The sequence below is a fragment of the Camelus ferus genome, chromosome 14, assembly GCF_009834535.1.
Source record: "Camelus ferus isolate YT-003-E chromosome 14, BCGSAC_Cfer_1.0, whole genome shotgun sequence".
Lineage (NCBI taxonomy): Eukaryota > Metazoa > Chordata > Mammalia > Artiodactyla > Camelidae > Camelus > Camelus ferus.
Window position 1 is genome coordinate 40,273,245 of NC_045709.1, and position 17,493 is coordinate 40,290,737.

General features: G+C 36.3%; 1 long non-coding RNA gene and 1 other non-coding gene across 2 annotated transcripts in view; one reads left to right on the forward strand and one right to left on the reverse strand.

Moving 5' to 3' along the window:
• Positions 1–17,493, forward strand: part of LOC106730574 — a 290,488-nt gene that overhangs the window by 25,668 nt on the left and 247,327 nt on the right. The gene's annotated exons all lie outside the window — the stretch shown is intronic.
• On the reverse strand, positions 13,842–13,913 carry TRNAP-AGG. Its single transcript has one exon. It is a non-coding gene; the product is annotated as a tRNA-Pro (tRNA).

Genomic DNA, 17,493 nt, shown 5'->3' on the forward strand with positions numbered 1-17,493 from the left:
CAAAACTGTACACTGGAGCCTCCATTTTACTCAGATTTGGGGTATAATTTTTCTGGACTCCCCAGTTCATGATCTGTGAGAGTTCAAAGCCCTCCCCATGATTTCCACAAATTCCCCTCCAGTATACCTCCTTCCGGTCCTGTCTCTCCCCCCCCCCATCTTCTCTATATTTATGTATTTATCAGTTAGGACTTGCCTTTAGCAGCAGCGTGTAATAGGAATGCAACAGCAATGGCTCTAACAAATAGGGGGTTATTTTTCTCAGTCTAACTCCACAATGTCGTCATTGCCCTGGGCTCTCTTCTGTCTGTTCCTCCACCCTCAGTGTGTGGCTGAGGCTTTTACCCTCCTGCTTGCAAGATGGCTGCTTCACCTTCCTTCTGCCACACTCCCAGGAGGGAAAAGGAAAAGGAGGAGTCGAAGAGTCACCTTCATAAGGGAACCCAAATCCCCAACTGTCCTCCAGTTTACATTCCAGTAATGAGAATTGTGTACCTGGGCACACTTCACCTGAAAAAGAAAAAAAAAAAATTTCTGTGAATTATGCAAAAGTGGGAGGGTCCAGTTCTTGGACAAGTGTTAGCAGGTGGCTGCCACAGCGAGTGCCTTCCCACTTCTGATGTCATCTAATTCAAGCACCATTCATCAGTTTCTACCAAAGATCACTCCATAGCAAGTATTTTCAGGAATTTACTAATTTTACTGAAGAGCTGAGATGTCATTGGGAATGGCGCAGTTTTGTTAACGAGTCCAGACTCCTGCTCGCTGCCTGACAGGCCAATACATCAGGAGACGAGGAGCTGGGGCAAGGAACTTTATTCTGGAAGCCGGCAGACCGAGAAGATGGCAGACTAATATCCTAAAGAACCATTTCCCCAAGGGAGAATTCAGGCTCCTTTTATACTAAAAAGGAGAGAGGGTGTGGTTGGTTGGTGCAGACTTCTTGGTGTCAGAATCCTTTGTTTTTGCAACTGTCACCATGGGTCAGATCATGGTGTCCCTGTAAACCTCCAACAAAATCAATGTTATTTTCTACTCTTCAACTTTTTATCTCTATATGAATGGAAAAGTGTTAACATCCTTAGAGGTTAGAGCCTTGAGAATGGATTGGCCTGTATATTTCAGCCTATAAGCAACGTTCTTTTACAACAGGTGCGGACCCAGCATGACTAAGCACAGGCAACAGAGCGCAGGGTGAGAGTCAAAGGAACAGACCTAATACGGAGTCAGATTTGTTCTTCCCTCTTACAGTTTCTCAAATGTCTTGCCTACCCCCTGCTTGCTACTCTTTCTTACTCTTCATTTTACATGAACAGGACCAGGCCATCTACTGCAGGATTCCTAAGATGAATGCCTATGCCAGCCATTAATAGGGTAATTTCCCCCTCTGCTGCATACATGATGCTTTGATATAAAAACAACATATTTTAACAAAAAGAAAACATTCATGCCCTCCATTTACATTGTCAAAATATCATTGTTTCCCGCATTCACAGGATTGCAATCTTCAGGAAGTCAGTCTCCCTGTCTGCCTATGGAGAGAAACTCTTGTCATGCTGTGAGGAACCAGCACTTTAAAACTATTCTCCTGAACAGAAATAAATTGTTAAAATTCAGTAGGGTTGTATCGGTTTGACAATACAAAGCCTGAAGCTATTTAAGTAGAAGTTAGGAGACTGAGTCTGTTTTTGTTTGTTTGTTTTTTGTTTTGTTTCTGTTTTGTTTTTTTTTCTGTCACACTAAGAATGATCGCTATAAGAAGTTGGAAGCGTCCTGTTTTGATCCCCATGTTCCAGTTTGTAAAATGGACTTGGTCAGAATATCTTTAAGGTCCCAAAAGGTTCTGAATTGTGAGGGGAAAAAGTGTATAATCAGTCACTATTTTAACAGAAAGGGAGAATATGAGAAAAGGAGGCTGGGGACAGGAGGGGAGAGGCATAGAGAAATAGACAGGGAAGGAGAGGCGGGGAAGGGAGGAGAGAAAGAGTGAGGGATCTGGAGACATCCAGCCTGGTCAGGCAGAGAGCTGGAACCTAAGAGTAGGTAGGACCAAGGGAAAATGTCAGTACCTCGTACTCCACTTTAGGCTGTGGGTAAGCAGTCAGTTCTGCCTTGTTTGTAAAGCAGCAGCAAAAGGTCAGTTCCCCTGGGAGACCGCGGTACATTCACTTTCATTTCTGTGCCATATTATGTGATGTGCCCTCAGCGTGAAGGCACTAGTTCCTATCAAAGCCTTCCTCTCTCCATCGCTGTGCCTGGCTGATTCCCAGCCATCCGTCCAGGCTTAACGTGGAAAATACCACCTTTGCAGGGGAGCTTGCAATCTTTTGGCCATCCCCCCTAATTTATACACGTTTTAAATTATGTGCTTCTTCTCTGTGTTCTTATACTTCCTACATTTTCTTCTATCAGATGTATCTTTGTATACTGGAGTCATGATTTCTTCATTTTGTAAGGCATAAAGTCAGCATGGTTTCTTGAGTAGATACCATGAAAGAAAGCACTATGATAGGTAATAGGGTCAAAGATGAGTAAGATAGTGGCGATTTCAAGGACTGAATAGGCTACTGGGGAAATTACTTAAAGGGAAGATAAATGTTATGGAATATGCACACAAATCTGTGGGAGCAAAGACAAGACATATCTAAATAAAACTGAAGGAGTCAGAGACCGCTTTCCAGAAGACTCATAAATTCAGACCTGAAGACTAAGAATTATCTAGCAAAAAAGGATGTACAAGTGGCATGCCAAGCAGAGAGCACGGCGTAGACAAAGGAAGAGAGAGACTGGTACAGCATGGGCTGTGAGAAATCAGTGCGGCTGCAGGAGAGGGCTGTCCTGGCCGTGGTAGGATGTTCATGACTGTTCTGGGTACTAAGTTCAAGCTTCAAACCTATGAAAGCCATGGAGAGGTTTTAAGGAAGGATTTGACATGGTGGATGCCACAGAAATGAATTTGTTTTTCTTCTGAATTACTGATTTAAAAAAAAAACATATTGAATCATAATCATTTATTTCTCCTCTGTCTTGCCTACTAGACTGAATTTCTGTGAGTGCAGAGACGATGCTTTATTGGCATCTCTTCACTTAGCAAAGTTCCTGCACACAGTAGGTAGGCATTTAATAAATGTCTGTTAATGAATGAATAAATGGATGAAAGAATGAATGGGGGAGCTGTATGGAAAGAAAAGTGAGCTCGTTAAATGCATTCAGAGATGCTGTTAAATTGAAACAATGGACAATACTTCAATCTCTCTGAAAGCTAAGCTAATGCCTCCTGACCCTGAAGCTGCAGTGACTTGAGACCCAGAGCTATTTTTTAATGTCTTAAATCTTGAAAGTAAAAATGCCTTTACAATATGATGAATAACTGTTGTTAACAAGTTTACGGAAGAGACAGACATGAATTGTTAAAAGATGTTTACTTTCTTATACTAATATAAGATGTAAATATTGTGTAAGCAATATTTAACAGTAAACTGTAATGTAAATGACATGATTTTTAATTCAGAAAAAAAATTCTTGGCTAGGTCCAAGGATTTTTGAGGTAAATATTTATGCCCACTTTTTATCTAACATTTGGATTTCTAGATTTTAAACCAGCAACATTACCCATCGTGCCACTTGTAGGCTGGTGTCTAGGAGTAGGTAGTAACCAGCTTCCATGTTTATAATTTCCACCACATTTCAGAAAGGGTAAATGCATGCAAAAATAGTAAGTGGAAAATTGCTATCGTTTTTCTTAACTAACCACGCCAATGAGAAGCCTAGTTATTCAAGACTGTGAATCTATAACTGAGATCAGTCTACGTATTTGGTGTCACAGAATCTTAAGCTACAGGACCAATTCTTAGGGAATAAATAGTTTCAAGGTAACTGGTCTTGCAAACTCACACCTATAAAATACAACAAATTTTATATATGGTTTTAATCTTTATTGCAAGGACCTTCAAATGTTTTATGGACAGATTAATCCTCATAACCTCTATTTGGGAGATGGCAAGTATTGTCTTCATCTTATAGAGTGAAAAATTGAGTCATCTAAAGGTCTTGGCTTGTATCCAGTAAGCAAACTGGAACGTGAAGGGGAAGAATAAAAGCACCTTAAAATTAGCGGCCTCTTGGTTTAGAGCTTCAGTCACTAAAGTTTGGCAGTCCATCTAGATGGTAAATTATAAAATTTACTCCTTCCTGAAATTCATTCTTGGCAGATGTTTCCCCATTGGTAGATTTCAAAATGTGTACTGCTTGGGAAGAAATACTTTTTCTCCTCCTAGGATTTTCCCTAGTTGAACTTGAAAATGCTGTTGGTAAAAGAGCCACTTGGTGGTTTTATTTTTCTTAAATAAGTTTATCATTTAGCAAAGTTTTATACTTTAAAAAAATCACTTTTCATGCCTCAAGCTACCTTTTTAACTAAAAAAATTAACTATGTTAAAATGTCTAATAAATACATCATTCATTGATACAAAACTACATATGATATAGGTATGGTGTAAAGGTAAATGTACGATGTGAAAAATAGTAAAACCAACACAAATGCACCCACAACCCAGCTTGAGAAATGCATGACCAATGACTTTGAAGCTCTTCCATCATCACTAGGGGTAACCACTGAATGATGTATTTATCATTTTTCTGATTTTATTTACAGTCTTACCACATGTGAACATATTTGCTAAACAAAAGCAACATATTGTTGAGTTTTGTCTATTTTTGAGCTCTATATAAATGAAATTTTACTGTATGTGTTCTTTTGTGACTTATTTCTTATGTCACTTTAATGCCAGTATTTAATTCCATTCTGTGTATTTTTCCAATCATGTGTCAATTGACATTTCTGTTATTTTTTAATATTTGTAATTTTTTTAGGCATTATAGACAATGCTGCCATGGAAATTCCTGGAAGTAATTCTTGCTTTAATTTGAGATCCCCTGAGAGCAGAACTTGATCTCCTTATATGTGGCTAGTTTATTTGGGAAGTGATCTTAGGAATCAAGAGTAAGGATGAGTTGTGAAGGATGGTCATTAATTCTTATTTAAACATTTGGTAGAATGTGAATTGTGAACAGATCTCATTTCAAGGCCTCTTTCTTTGTCTTTTGACAGTTTAATTATGATGTGTCTGGGTATGGATCTCTGAGTTCATCCTCCTTTGAGTTTGTTGAGATTCTTCTATTTGTAGATTTATATATATATAAATTTTTTTTTTAATTTGAGGAGTTTTCAGCCATTATTTCTTCAAATATACTTTGTCTGTTTAACTCCCTCTTACCCATCTGGGGTTCCCATTATGCATATGCTGATACGCATGAAGTTACCTGAAGCTTGTTAATTTTAAAATTCTTCTTACTTTCTATTTCTTAGACTAAATAATCTCAAGGGCCTTATTTTCAAGTTAGCTTGTTCTCTCTTCTGCCTGTTCAAATCTGCTGTTGAGGCCACTCAGTACATTTTTCATTTCAGGTATTTTAATGTACTTTTTTACAATGTATTTTCTCCATCAAAAATGTGAGCTATTAAGAGGAGGAATGTGGATTATCATTGTCTCTAGCATCTGGTGTCTAAAACATAGTAGTTTCTCTATAGATACATTTGAGTTGATTAATGTGAAGAAGGTTTATGTTCAAATACTGTGTACCATGCAAACACATCTAGACACAGTGGATCTATGGAGGATTCTTATGCCATTTAAAGAAATGAATACTTTTCATTATATGGGATTAGTTCTAGAATAAATAGAATTATCATAAATTTCATGATTTATTTATTCTGTAATAAATCTTACTCTATACGACAGCGTTGTGTAGTGGTCAGAGTACCAGCTTCTGAATGAGCCAGCCTGAGTTCAGACTCTTGCTCTGCCACCTACTACCTGTGTAGCTTTGGGTAAGTGGCCACTTGTAGGCTTAAATTTCATCTCTTGTAAAATAATAAGAGACTGCTGTATTCATGAAACAGCAATGCTTCACACAAGTGGGTAGAAAACAATTGGCATAGTTCTAGACACGTAGGAAACAATCAGTTCTATCACCGATAAAATGATTAGGATTTCACTGTAGAGAAAGCCATAGATCAATCTCATCAATGTACAGAGACATAAAATTCTGAAATAAAATGCCATTTCATATGATTTCATAAGTAAAAATATTTTTCTATGACCACATAAATTTTTCTCAGAAATAAAGAATACTTCAGCATAGGGGATTCTAATGATACAACAATTTTTTTTTCTTCTGATCTTCCCTCTATATTTGGTAGGATGTTGATGGTACTGCCAGATTACTTCTCCTAAATTATTATACTCATTGCTCCATTAATCCATAAGGGTTTTTTCCCCAATGGATTTGCATTATCAATAGAATAAAATACTTAACTTGAATCCAAGCCCCACATCTATCTATATTCTGGTCCTCAGTATTTATTTTAAGTTTTTCTTCTGATAATTCCTCCTGCTAATATATGGCCAGAAATGAAGCAGATCCCCCTTCTCTTTCCAAATTCTTACGCTTCTCTGTCTCTTTGCTTTTGTTCATGTCATACTACCCCTCCCCCTAAAACTGTAACTCAAGTTTCTTTCTTGGGATCATTCTTCTAAATCGGTGTATAGTCTTATAATAGTCACATATATTGTGTGAATTTTTCTTTTGTAGCTATTATAAGTTTATTATGTAAACAACCTTTATTTTTTAACTAGATGTCAGTCTTCTGTAGGAGAAGGGTCTAGTTACTTTTGTAGACTCTGCAATGCTTTTGGTTACTTAGGAAATATGTGTTGATTTTAAAATCATCTTTACAAATCACACTTTGTAAAAGTTCAACCTTAGCTAGTAATTTTTTCCAATTATGGCTAAACCATTTCTTGTCACTTTTTAAGAAACTTTGACGTGCTCTGATCAAATACATCTGTTTAAAGTTCTATTCTAATAGAAACTTAAAATTTTAAACTGTAAGCTAGTTTTCACGAGGTGAGTTTATCAGGGAATATGTGTGTGTGTTTCACTGTGTGATGGTTACCATAGAAACAAATGAATGAGGTTAAGTTATTAATTTGGTGATTTTAGGGTGGAGGAATGAAAAAATTTAGAGTGAGAATATTCTATGTAATATAAATACAAAATAGCAATTGTAGGAGAGAAAACTTGATTGGGGAGAGAACAGTTGCTGAGATTCTGTGATCTTTCACTTCTGGCCTGTGCAGGAAGGCTGGAGAGAGGGCACTGCTGATGGGATTCTGTGTTTGATATCTACCAACCATTCTCCATGACGAGCTGTTTTTGTTTGTAATTATACAGGGCTGAGAAAGAAAATGGAATGAGAAAATATTGGCTATCTTTTTGAGGAAGGAAAAAATCAAATGCTTTTGTAGCCAGAGTTCTCTATGTAACCTAACAACAGAGGGAGCAGAAAAAACTGTCCTTTTTTCAGCAGAGGGTAGAACAAGAATTCAGTAAAACATCAGTAATGATTGAGGAGAAGTGAAATAGATGGCTGGTGTTACCTTTAGCTTCTTTTAAAATTTACTTCTTTAAAATGTACTTTGCTCAGTAATGGCTATGTTTCTCTGATAGTACAAAGAATTATTTAATGTAGACATATATCACTCTGACCCTCTCTTTTACCTTATGTTACAGAAATGTGGACATTAGATCATGAAGATTTTAAAAGCTAACACTTACCTTGTAGTAGTATATTTTAAACAAAGGCAAAGGAGCTAAAAAGAAAGAAATGGCTTCTTCAATCTTGAACTTGTGACTCTCCATCTATTAAGTCATAATGTCAACGTTTAGCAACCATGTCAGGAAATCTATCTTATATTTAACCAGAATCCTTATAGTTGAACTTTTATTCCTCCGTCTGTCGGTGAAGAATGCATCCTTTGTTGCAGTAGGATTTACCATGAAAGTAGTCAAGTTTAGGTTCATGGGTTCTCGCTTGCATAGATCCCCTCCAAAGCCCTGGAAAGGATCCTAGCATTGTGTCAGATGGTCATGTTACTGAGTCCAAACTCGTTCTGCTAACCACAGGACAGGCCAATAAATCAGGAGATGAGGTGTTCGGGCAAGGAATACGACTTTGGAAAGCTGGCAGACTGAGAAGATGGTAGACTAATGTCCTGGAGAACCATCTTCCCCAAGTCAGAATTTAGGCTCCTTTTATTAAAAAGGGGAGAGATTGTAGTTGGTTTTTGTGAACTTCTTGGTGTTGGAATCCTTTGTTCTTGTAGCTGTCCACGTAGGTCAGGTCATAGTGTCCCTGTAAACCTCCAACAAGACAAACGTTATTTTCTATTCTGCAACGTTTTATCTTTGTATGAATGGAAGTGTTACACCCTTAAAGGTCAGAGCCCTGAGAATGGGTCGTCCTGTATATTTCAGGCTGTAAGCAACATTCTTTTGTAAAAGGTGCAGAAGCAGCATGACTAATCACCAACAGAGCACAGGGTGAGAGTCAAAGGAACAAATCTAGTATGGAGTCAGATTTGTTCTTTCCTACTACAATCATGTATTTTTGTAAAATTTGAGAAAAGTAAGATATTTTAATTGTACTTCGTTACACTGCTGTCACTTTGTGGTCCTATGTACTGTCCGTCATGCTTTCCTTTGGTGATAGATGGCAGTCGAATGGCCATGGGCATTTTGGAGATTCAACTGAAGGGCAGTTGTGTGTTGGATACATCTAGTTTGAGGGTACTGGAGCACACTTTTATTGTGGTTCACAGCACAGTTATCTCTGTTTGTAGTTCAGTTGCTAGTCACCCCATGGTAGGAATCATTTCCAGGACTATTCCTACATGTTGCCCAGATGACTTACCTGATGTTACAAAATCTGGCCCTAAATCTTCATTTTATAAGATGATATGAACTTACCCCATGGTACTCTTGCCACTGGTCCTATGTGGGAACCGAGGACGATTAAGGGTTGAGGTGTGTGGAGCCTAAAACTAATCTGTGGGAAATGCTTCCATTTTTCAGACATGAAAAATTAGGAGCAGGGAGTTGGTTCTCAACAACCTGTAATCAAAATGGAAATCCTCTATCAGGAATACTTGATAATGCAGCATATAAAATTGTTAATGTATTATCTATAGTTTTCCTTTTTTGTTGGGAATCACACAGTGGAGGATTTATCAGAATGTCTGTAGGGCACAAATCTGCAAGTACTAAAAAACAAGATGTATGTCAGTGTGAAGTCACGTGTTTTTGTGCATCCTAACTTCACTGATAAAAAAAACTTTTTTAAATGCCTATGCTAGAAGACTGAATTGTTTTTCTATTCTCTATAAAATGATATTAGAATATTGTTGTATCAAGAGACAAAACCTAGGGAATATAAAGATGTGCTAGACTAAAAATACTATTTTTGAATTTTTGATGTTTGGGATATTTGTCAGTTTTTTAAAAATTGTAATTTGTTGTGATTTCCTTTGTTACTCCATAAAAATGGTCTCTGAGTACCTATTTTTTTGCTGTTCCTTAAAAGTATGCCCCAAATTAAATAAGGTTAAAATCCCATAAAATCTAGTTTTGCTTCTCTATGCTATATAATGATAGTTAAACTTGTAATCAGTTTAGTTTAAGAAAGCCACCTGAGTCACTCAAATTTTTTAAATGTATAGAAACAGCATAAACATTTTTCATATGATATAAAAATCTCTCATTCCTTTTTTTCTAAGAGAAATAGTCCACGTTCCTTTAATCTTTATTTATGGATTACATTTTGTACACCATCCTCTGTCTGATAGAACTTAATGTGATGATGGAAATGTTCTATGTGTATGCTATATACCAGTTATAGCCTCTAGGCATGTATGGTTATTGAGCATGTGAAATGTGACTGGTGAGACTGAAGGACTGAAATGTTAGTTTTATTTCATTTTAATTAGTTGCTTTCACATTGACATAGCCAGTCATGCCTTGTAGCTCCCATATTGGACAACCCAGTTTACACCCTTAATTGACTTTGGGATTAATTCTTTGTATCTTATCTGCATTTCTATCTAGTCATTGAGTATAGACTTTATGTCTTTATGCAGTCAAGTCCTAAATGCTGACTAACACAATATACATTATTCAGAAAGTTGTGATTCATTTTCGAATGTTTTCTCAAATTAAGTATTCTTACAATCTAATGATGCTGTGGACGTTTTTATAGGCAGGTCCTTGTTTATTGTGTTTATTGTTGGCAGATGCTAGAAAGCTAAAAACCATTTGTGGAAATTCCCCTTTCAAATGTGCTTTTCAATATGGTGAGACAATCAATCAAATGAGCCTGACAAGAGTTTGACACAGTTCAACAAATGGAGACTTTCTGCTAGGTCAGAATGAATTTAACAGCTATGGCCAGATTATGCTCTACAAGATTAGAGTGATACCCAAGGCAGATGCAGCCATAGGCTGTCCCTGGAAGATGATTGTTTACACCCAAGAGCAATTCCTGGAATGTAGCAGGAAGCTGTGCGTGACCACAGAGCTGAGCTGGATGCTTCTCCAGGCTTCCTGTTGGAGGGGTGACTGTTTTTCATTCCCCTCCAGGAACAGATGAAAATCACTCTGAAAACCATACAGAAGAAAATACTTCTTCAAAACAAATATGACTTTCCCCAGATATGTATTTCTTTATAGAATAATCTCCAGACAACTATTACAGCAACAGGAGTTAGAAACTCAAACAAAAACTTAGAAAAATTAAGAGCAGTCTAGACATTGAGATCCAGTGTATTGCAGAGTTACACTGAAATTGAGTCTTAGTGGAGACTGAAATGATTTCTCAATCTTTAGGCCCACAACAATTTTCGAAGCCTACAAATTTAACACATTTTTATTGTTACTTTCTCTGTATTTTCATGATATACTTAAGTTTTTGTCTATACTTTTCTTGCCACTGGATTGAAAAAAATACCATTTTTTCTTATCAAATAAAGTATACTTTGTATGTAATGCTAGGTATAAGAATAAAGCTGAAATAGGCCACCATTGAGATATTTTTAATTTAGTTCATTATGTCCTTACAGCAGTAAGTGATGTGAATGTTTTTCCAGTTTTCATTGAGAATGAATTTTAGTGCTGTGTGTACACAAATTCAGTTTGCTTAAAAACAGAAGCAATTATAAAATTACAAAGTAAAAAAAAAGCCTTTTTGGAGGCTCAATTTTATTTACTCATATCTTTTGATTTTTAAATTCTTAGGATGTGAGCATTTGCTAATTTTTGTATCAAGATTAGGAGTTTATGTAGAAATAGAATCACTTTCATTAAATTTAAATAACTATATAAGAAAAGAATACTGGAATAACCCCAGTGTCCATAGGTAGGTGAATATATAAATCATGGTGTATTCATGCAATTAAAAACTACACACACTAAAGAAATATACACCACAGTATGATGAATCTCAAAATAATTATGTGGAGTTAGAGAAGACAGGGGGGAAAATACATGTACTATTTATATAAATCCATAAGTGTATTTTTATTTGTAAATATAAATTTATAAAGCTTATACAAATTTCTAGAAAATATATCCTTCTGTATGGTGACAGACAGCAGGTAGTTTTGGGCTGGGTAGAGTGGGATATTGGAAGGGGATGTGTGAAGGAGGGACTTTGAAAGGCCAACAGGACACTGGGTGGCCGTGCTATGATAATTATCTTGTCTGTGGTGATGGCTTCACAGTTACATATCTATGTCAAAGCTTATCACTTTGTACACTTCAAAAAAAAAGTTCACTTGATGTCAATTACACCTTAATAGAGCTGTTTAAATTTAATTAAAAAATAGTGCTCTAAAATTTTTGATTACTTCAAAATGAAGCCGTATATGCAGATAGTTTTCACATGTCTCATAAAGGAGACTAGGTGAGGTCCTAGTAAATGCTGAATAAAGTACAAGAGATAGCTAAAAGAAGCAAACGATCAGTTTCTAAGTGGGTGATCACAGAAACCAGGAAAAAAAACCCACCCCAAATCAGATGGTCTCACTTCCTGTCTCCGTAACTGGCGTGCGTCTTCATCCCTTTGCTGGAGCAAGATGCTTGGGAGTCTTCCTGGACTTACTCTCTCCCTTGCGCTTTCATCCAATGAGTTACCATTTCTTTTCTGTCCTGTATTGGCTATATTCTAAATTCATCTCACTTCTGTCCTGTTTTCTCTGACTCACTTCGGTCTGATCTGCATTATTTCCTGTCTGCAAGCACTTTGTAAGTAAGCTCCCTGATTCTGGTCGTCTTCCCTTCCAATCCATCCTCCATGGGACAGAGAGCAGCAGTTGCCTGGAGAGGCCAGGGAAAGAAGCACCTCCCAAAAACAGAAGGAGAGAGAGTTGTAGCGGTAGGAAGCCAGGTAACAAGAGCTGTGGCTTTTGGTAGAGAAACACAGCCATTGCTGATCCCAGGGCTGGAGGGAAGCAGGGAAACAGATACTGACTGGGTATGCCTCCTCCCTTCAGTCTCTTGTCCATGCCTTGTATTTCATGCAAACTGAATGTCAGGGAGCCCAGTTGACGTGGTCCATAAAGGTTGGTCTTCAGGGCACAGAGCAGGGTGGAGAAGGGAAAGAGTAGATCCGGAGAGGCCAACAAAGAATATATTAGCCCATCCTTCTAAAACATAAGATTGTACTGTTCACTTAAGAAGGATAGCACTGTGTACTTTGGGGGGCTGGGAAGACCTTTGCCCCCACCTTCAGAGTTGAGAGTAGTACTTTGTTCATATCATTAACATTTCTTTGTAGGAAAAATTATTTGCTGAACTAAACAAATAATACTGTGATTTGTTGCATGCCTACTGTCCTAAGTGCCTTATGTAGATTATCTCATTTAATCATGTCAATATCTCTGAGAAAGAGATGTTATTTTCATTACTTTACTAATAGTGAAGCTTATGGATCATCACATCATAAATGCATAATCAATAATTGGATGTGAATTCACTAGCACTTGTAGGAAGACGGGAAGCAAAGTGACAATTTAATATGGATGATCCCACCTGCTAGTCCACTGAACACAAGTGAGTGCCCAGAGTTTACTCATTTTGTGCGCTGTGATCCTTAAACACACACCAACGAATATATCTGGTACTTAATGGAAGAAACAAGGCAGAAGGAACACTGGTGATTATGATTTATTAAGAGATGACATGCTGTTTTCCTTTGGGGCTCAATTCTCAAAGGCTTTTCGAAGGTACTTTTTGTGTACCTTATTTTCATCTTATTCACTGACTTTAAAATGTAACCTTTTGGTGAGAGGACTCTACTCTGAAGAATTAGACCCAAGATTAAAACACAGGCTGGTTATAAAAAGCCTGTCTGATTATAAACTCCTTGCTCTTTAGCATTGTTGTATAGAGTGTCAAATAAAAGGATAGAAACTCGGTTTTTTCTTTCTCCTTGTAGGATTGGAAACTTGAGATTATTTTTCTTTTTCTCAGTTTGCTGTTACTTAATCTTTGAGTGCCTACAACTTGAAAGGCAATGGAAATTTTATATATGTTGCCACTGTCTTTTATTAGCATGGTTTTTATGAAAGGGTACACTTATAAAGTAGTATTCATATTAGTGTGTAGGAAATGTCAGATTTTCTATTGGATATAAAAAGTTTATTTCCGTAACTTATAAAATATATGCCAGGAAATTTTTTTTAATGTTTTCAAGACCCATAATAATTGTTTTCTCTTGCTATTAGTGTTCTTTGTCTAAACATTGTAAATAAATATTTAGTGTTCATGATCTAACATCGTTGGAGACCCAAATACATCAAATTTTTACAGAAGTTACTTCTTAAATTTTTTAAAAAATTGTTTATTTATTTTAATGAGGGGGGGATTAGGTTTATTAATTTTTTTAATGGAGGTGCTGAGAATTGAACCCAGGACCTCATGCATCCTAGGCATGCACTCTACCACTGGGCTATGCCCTCCCCGAGACGTTACTTTTTTTAAAGGAAACATTTAATGAATAATATTCTCATTGGGATAATCATATATTTGTCTTTGAGTCTACACTCCTCCTTAAAAAAAAAAGTCTTTCTAATTCATAAGACACATAAATTTATATTACTGTTATTTATTTGCAAGCTTTATCTTCATATTAAGTTGGAAGTCCATATGTTTTTCTTCCTTGTATTTTGAGGATGCCTAGAAGGTACCTGCAAATAACATTCAGTAAATGTCCGCCGAATGGAGGAATGAATATTCTCAATGACAGCTCCCAAGATTTATTCTGAATTTTCATTAATTCCATTTATAACTAATTGATAAAATCACACTGTTTTCATCAAGAGATGATATAAATTGTTGTTATGTATAGTTATAATTATTATATCTTGTACCCTCAAAATAACAGCTTTTTATTTGAAGCAGGAAACAAGAAGACAGTCGGCAGAAAGCACAGACTGGGTCTAATCAATGGCAGTAGTGTTATGCCTGGAGTGCATAATTTTTTTTTTAAAGGATTTTGAAGTAATATTTTAAAGTCAGATTATTTGACATAAAAATGAGGGTTTCTGGATTCTCTGAATTTCAGAAATAAGCCAACACTGCCACTGTTCCCAAAAGCAACAGTAGTGTTAGTATTCCTTGGATCTGGCCCGTGGTGCTCTCTGGTTCCCCAGAATCCTCCCCCACCATGCTGTTCCTGCATCCTCCCTGACACCTGGCCAGATTCATCACTTACACCAGTCACCCTGAGCCTGGGGGGCCAGTGTAAAAGGAGTTCTCACATTGAATGGTTTTAAGGGAATCTGTTTCTAGATTTCCAACTTCTGGCATTCTTTCCTAAAATTAGTTTGCCTGAGTTCACAATAACCTTCCTCCCACTCTACAGAAGAAAAGGATGTTTTTCTCCCAACCCAAATCCAACCGTGGAGGAATGCTCTGGGCATATAATCGGGGGTGGGGGTAGGGGGGTTGAAACAGAATGCAGGCCTCCTGTAATGATTAACCAAAGTGCTGCAAGACCTCAAGGGTTCCCTATCTTTCCTGTCTTACATGTATTCGCGTTCCCAGTGAAGCCCGTCATTAGAAATGGGGTCCATTTGCGATGCATGAAATTCAGATAAATTCTAGACTAAGATGGTGAGAATAATGACGATTTTTATTTTGCTTATTTCTCTGTTAATTAACTAATTAAATTTATTGGACAAGTGCATGGATTGTGACGGAAAGTCTCTTTACTATGCAACTAAGGAGTATTTATAAGAAACATTGAACTCTTTTTTAAAAAAAATGCTTTTTATTTAGTTTTTGGATTTAGATGTAAAGTTATTTTGAGTCAACTTTATTTCTCATCTAATTTTATACTGCTACCTAGGTCTGATCTGATTTTAGCAACACGTAATTTTTTCTTTTATAAATAAACAAATTAATCATCAAGTCCAACAAAACTGATGGTTTTAGTTCTGATTTTGATAGTTGATTGTTATTTTTAATTATTCTTCAACCTGAACACCACAGTTCAGGGTGTACCTACCCATATATTAACTAGAAGGATACCGAGTAATGATTTTAAAACTGTTGCTACCCAGATAATAAGATAATTAGGTAACCTACCTATATAGTAGATGAAAGTCACCTTTTTCTTTAAGAGCAGATTTGGAGTTTGAGTTGGCTCTGTCCTTCATTCACTAATTCCTAGTCTAGTGATTATTCTTTAAAATGAAATTACTTTTCAAATTAATTATATGACGTTCCACTCTCAAAATAGTATGGTAACTTACAATATTAAAATGTTTATAAAATTGCAACCTAAAAATTACAGAAGAGAAAAAAAAAACTTAAGTATACAGTTATTTTTACAAGTCATTAATAACCTGTTTGTGTAAATTATTGACAACCATGAAAAAAATCGTTGTTTAATGGATTTCAAAACTATTTTTTCTCCTTTTTTTGTATATAAACTGGTTTTTTAAAATTGTTTGTCATGTTAAAATAGCTGTTGATTTGAAGTGTGGGTTTTTTTTTTTTTTTTGTCTTGAACATTAATGTTTCCAGTGTAAACAGTGGCTGGCATGTTTGAGTATGAATAGTGCAGTAAAATGGAGTTGTCTACCCTTTCAGTCCAAGATGAGAGCTGTTGAATAAAAATCATGATTTCCAGTTCAGACAGACTGCTTCAGAAATCTTTGCAAAAAGAACTTTTTTTTAGTGACCCAAAAGGTCTTAGGAATTTCTATGGGAATAATATCTAGCAAGCAACTCCTAAAATCGATCACAAATTTTCTCGTATTTATTTAGCTGCATTCTCAATTGCAACCACTGTTTTGAAGATTACCCTAAAATAGAAAAGAATCTGTCCTGCATCTCAATGAACTCATCTCAAGCAACTCATCTTTTTTCTCTCTCTGGACTTTTTAATTTTTCTCAAATGAACAAACTCTATCCTCTTAGTCAGCCTGACTTGAAATTTTTCCTTTATGCCTTTTTCTCCATCTTCTCCAAGTCTAATAATAAGAAACTGACAGTTATTTTTTTCTTGTCATTGGTACCTCATTTTAATCCCCATTGTCATTATCTTAGTCCCAGAACTCATTATTTCACAGCGAGACTATTTTAATAATTTCTTAGCTGATCTTTCTTGATTGTGTTTCTGGCTGGAATTTTATATACACCGCTGCTTTCTTTCCTCAGTTTATCTTTCCTATTCAACATCCTTCAAGATTTCCCCTTAACCAACAAAATAAATTTCAGATTTACTAGTCTATCATCTAAGACCCTTCACTTCTGACTCTAAACCATTAATCTAAGCTGATGGACTCATTCAACACACATTTTTGAGAGTTACTCTGTGCTAGGGACTCTGCTGGGAACGTGGCACATAAAGATGAGTAAGGTGTGGTGCTCGGTCTTAACACGCTCACAATGCTTCTCAGTAAGAGGGTGTTAACCAGGAATGCTCTCCATGACCCCTCCACAGTTCCAAGTGCTGTTTTTTCATCCAGTGACTTCTCATTTCCTCCATGAAACCTTCTTTAACCATCCTGGCCCATCCATTTTGGTTGCTTCCTCCTCTGAACTTCTTTTTTTATTTGTTGTTTTTTTGATGCTGGCTTTTATTGAAAAATTATGATGTCCCAGAAAGAACTAAAGGCTTTTTAAGTTCATTGTACACTTTTTTTTTTAATTGCAGTATAGTCAGTTTATGATGTGTCAATTTCTGGTGTACAGCATAATGTTTCAGTCATACATATATGTATGTTTTAATTTATTTTAGTATAAGTTACTACAAGATATTGAATATACTTGTGTGTGCTATACAGAACTTGTTGTTATCTATTTTATATATAGTAGTTAATATTTGTAAATCTTGGAGTCCCAGCTTATCCCTTCCCCCCTTCCCTCCCCTGGTAACCAGAAGTTCATTTACTGTGTCCATGAGTCTGTTTCTATTTTGTAGATAAGTTTATTAGTGTCTTCTTTTCTCTTTTTTTCAGATTCCACATATGAGTGATATCATGTGGTATTTTTCTTTCTCTTTCTTGCTTACTTTGCTTAGAATGACTA